The sequence below is a fragment of the Cupressus sempervirens genome, chromosome 1 (assembly GCF_028749045.1).
Source record: "Cupressus sempervirens isolate cs-2001-9-10 chromosome 1, ASM2874904v1, whole genome shotgun sequence".
Classification (NCBI taxonomy): domain Eukaryota; kingdom Viridiplantae; phylum Streptophyta; class Pinopsida; order Cupressales; family Cupressaceae; genus Cupressus; species Cupressus sempervirens.
In genome coordinates, this window is record NC_143118.1 from 282,412,380 (window position 1) to 282,416,823 (window position 4,444).

At 38.6% G+C, this 4,444-nt stretch overlaps 1 long non-coding RNA gene across 1 annotated transcript; it reads left to right on the top strand.

Moving 5' to 3' along the window:
- Positions 1–2,175: 2,175 nt before the first annotated feature.
- Positions 2,176–4,077, top strand: LOC149577194 (uncharacterized). Its single transcript, XR_016362866.1, has 2 exons — positions 2,176–3,410; positions 3,523–4,077. It is a non-coding gene; the product is annotated as an uncharacterized LOC149577194 (long non-coding RNA).
- The last annotated feature ends 367 nt before the right edge of the window (positions 4,078–4,444 follow it).

Consider the following 4,444-nt stretch of genomic DNA (forward strand, 5'->3'; position numbering starts at 1 on the left):
AACTATGCCATCCTATTGGAACCTAACTGTGACGGCCTCGCTAACTGCCAACCCTTTAACTTTTACTGCCTCAACGTTACCTTCTTGGGCCCACGAGGACACACATCGTTGAATCGCTAACTCGCTATGCCTAACCATCGAGCTCCTTTCCATAGCGAGCAAACGAGAACCATAGATCTGCTTTTGATCCTACGGATGACAGTCGATGCAACCCAATGAGAACAGTGGTGGGTCCCTTGCTCGCTACCTCACCATACATATCTTTTGCGCATCTTCCCATGGTGACGTAATGAGCATCGTTGATTTGCCTCTGATTTGACGGTCCTGAAGATACTATAAAATCTGTCAAACAGCTCACAAAGAAACAGGGCCCACACAGACACGTGGTGCAAGGTCGTTAACTCACCATACCTAAAATTCGTGCATCTTCACATGGCGAGTTAACGATGGTGAAAGCTGCGCGCTGATATCTTGAAGACTGGTGGGACCATATTCGCTAAGTCGCCATGGGTAAAACAACCTGCAACTTTTCTTGGCGAGTCAGCGATGGCTGTCGATCTGGGATCGAATCAAGGGTGGGGAAGCTGCACGAAGTTTTCTGAGAAGTGGTGGGCCTCGTTCTCACTAACTCGCATAGCATAATCAACATGCAACTTTCCTTGGCGAGTCAGCGAGGACGGTCGATTTGCATTGATCTGACGGTCACGATCTTTCTTGAGCATCTTCTCATCCATGTCGCAGGATGTCCCACCAGCACATATTTCACGGCGACTCGCTAAGTCGCTAACGACGAGATGCATAAGTTTCTCGGTAGCGAGGTAGTGAGCGCCGGTGACCATAACAAACTCGACGCCGGGAAAAAATTGAAAAATAGGCCACCTCTTTTAGACTGGGCTTGCCGAGACACGTGTCAAACAATTGCTAAGTCGCTATACGTAAAGGTTGAGCAGCTTTCCTTGGCGATGAAGCGAGGGTCATTGATCCTAGAAGGTTCAACGACGAGGTAAGATGCATGCCGGCGAGGCAAAACATGAAATGCCTTGAACATTAAAATATCATTTAAACTGGGGACTAGCTGTTGGTGGGCAGACATTTAAAATTTGAATTTTTTGGCGGGGCGTGGAAAATGGTAACAGTAACAATGTTATTATGTAGATACGGTGCAAGCTAACAAAGTTGCACTAGAAGTTGCTCAATCACTAGGGCAATGCTCCTTGCATTGTTGCCAAAGTCTCTCTAGATGCCTCAGCAGATACCTCGACGCCTCGTGGTCACCGCCAGCGGGGCCAATCCTCAAGCCGCCACTCGCACACCCCGTGCTCCCAAGCTTCCTGCCACCACTCTCCAAGTGGGGGTGTTGGTGGCTGGAGGTGCCACTCTACCTCCCCACCCCGTGGTGGTTCTGGCTGGTCCCTGGCTCCTCCTCCTGGTGCTCGTCGGGCGAATTTTGGGAAATGGCCTCGCTTAGATTTGGTGATTTCTCCTCTGCGACCTGAGGTGAAAGATGCAAAGGCTACCACTGATACCCTTGCTATTGCTGCTGATGACGGTTGGACTGTTCCTAGCCCGCCCCCCAATTCCAAAGATGATTAGGGTTTTAATGACAAAGATGACCCACTCCCTTGACTGCCACTGCTTTGGCAGCCTGAGGTTGCTTTATATTTTTTTTTGATGAATAGTTGTTGTTTCCTACTGAGGCCGTGTTTCTAAGTCCGGTTGCGACTGTACGAACTCACTCGCAGGTGATCTTGTATCCCCAAGCCCCTTTTTTGTGAATTGTATTCTTAGTATTTTTTTTTAATAGAAAAGGACTATTCATAAAATAAAAAATGTAGGTCAAAATTAGTACAATGTATGTGTCACTTTTCAATATATTATAGCATTTGTCACTAGATAGTTACAAAGGAAAATCACCAACTTGTTTTTACCTACCTTTATAGATTATAAACGATATATCTAATATATGAATAGATTATGATCATCAAAGAAGCTCTTATATATTTCAGAATATATCCAACTTAACTTGAATTTAACATTTATGCTACCCTCAAATCTATTCTATGATATCTTTTGATATACATAAAAGTGTCAATAGTTTTATTTACTTAAGAGAAATTAAATAATAAATAACACGAATGTCCAAACTTTTACTAAGACAATTTCTATTATGAAAATATAATTCCATGATACGTGATTATTTCATTCTAATGGTGAAGTATTAGTTAAACCTCCTACACAAAAAACCACGAACCCAACTCTAAAGAAACACTTATGAGACTTGTTTGACTTCAACTACGTCCTTTATAGGCTAATTGTAGCTCTCCCTAGCCTAGCATCTAGAAAATATAGCTCCCTTTAATTACAGCATCATCTAGTCTTCTAGAATATGCCGGTTATGCCCCCTGTGCAGAACAGAGAAAGAAGGAAGAGCACGATACCTCATAAACCAAATCAACATGATTAACATCTAGTTAAGCGCAACTAAGGGACCGCCATGCCGTGGTAGCGAAGTATCCTTTGGCTATATAATGTGTTAAGGCGGTGGTCGAAATTCCCACACTTGTGAGTTCTTGGGAATCTTTCAAAAAAGGGTTTTTGTTCTAGTTGCGGGAAATGGAGAGCAAAGAGTCTGTATCCTGCTTTGATTCTGCCAAAGTGAAGAGAAAGGCGGCTACAATTCCACCAAAGCGAGGAAGGATTACACGGCAGATAATTGCCGATCTTTTAACATTGAGATCGATTTCATTCTCTAGGAGATGACAAGATTTGGGGATTTTGAATCAGATCCTTGCTAAATTTTCATGAGTTGTAAAATTAGGGTTTGAATGTGTTATGTATGTAAATATTAGGTTTTTCGTGATTCTCTTTATTAATTGCTCTGCTTGTATTTGCGAGTCGGCAAATGCTTATGCTGATTTTAATGAAGAAGTGACGCCTTTATGTATAATGACTCTGGGGTTTTAACAGCGCAAAAGCAGTTGTGTAAACTGACAATGAAAACTTGCATGTTGTTTTCCTTAGGATTTTGGATTCTTCAAACAAGAATTGCAAGAGAACATCTAAAATCGATTAATGAACAGTCACAGGTTGTTTGTTAGTTAGGGTTTTGAATTCTTCAAATAAATGAGACATCTAAAATTTAACAGAGAAATTAAGAAAATGAAGCTCTGGCTTCAACTAGATCTTCAAAGGTTTGGAGTTTTGCCATTAGCTTCCTTATGCTGCTATTTCATCTTATCTGGGTTTTGGATTCTTCAAACAAGACTTGCAAGAGAACATCTAAAATCGAAAAATGAACAGTCACAGGTTGTTTGTTATGAGGGTTTTGAATTCTTCAAATAAACGAGACATCTAAAATTTAACAGAGAAATCAAGAAAATGGAGCTCTGACTTCGACTAGATCTTCAAAGGTTTGGAGTTTGCCATTAGCTTCCTTATTCTGCTATTTCATCTTATCTTTCATTTTCTTCTCTCGACAGCAGGGTTTGCAGATTGTCATTGAAATATACGAAATATATGCAGATGATCAAAACATTTAGATCATGCTGTGGAGGGCATGGATTTTTGTGGCGCTCCTAAACGGATTGGAGATCTGGCTTTTGACAGTAACGTTGACGCCCTTTTGACCGTCCTTAAAGTTGAATATATTCAAATTAGTTAATCAACGACTATTTCTTACTGCTAAATCGGGTATCTTGTGGGGGGCTGCGTTTTCTTTATATAAGATTTTACAACTTGTAGAAAATGAACGGTGTCTTTTTTCTTGGTATTGGTTATCGGTGTTCCTGGTTGCATAGCAGTTGCTAGCTTGTGGAGGGCCGTTCCACAGATGGAAAAGTTGAAACGAGATTTTACCTTCCAAAATCAGCGTGGGATAAAATTATGTGCCAAATTGGAACGCCACTGATTGAAAATATGATAGATGTATCTTTATTTTTATTACAACTTTTTCGGAAAGATAGATCTTGGCAGTTGCTAGAGTCGTGCCAATAGAGTGAAAAAAAGTGAATAATGTATTTTACAATGTGTTCTATATTTGTTTGAAGGTCAAATAAAAATATTCTTCGATTATTCTTAGATTATGATTTTGAATAATTAAAAAAATTTATAAATTGGAAATTTTTTTGTTTAATAATCAATTTATTATCAATTAAACTAAATAAATGTCTTAATTGTGTTTATTATAAAAATTATATTAAGTATTGATTTATTTTAAATAAATTTAAAATATGAGTTCACATATTATGACTACTAATTGGAGAAATAAGAATATAATAATTAAATTGAGAAAATAATTTAAATGTTTTATAATAATATTATGATTAATATATTTATTTAATGTTTTTGAAAGATATTTGCAATTCAAATTATTTTGTGGTCATGGATTTTATTGTGTAAATATATTTTAACACTAATCTAATTTAAATGAGCAATTTAAAACTTT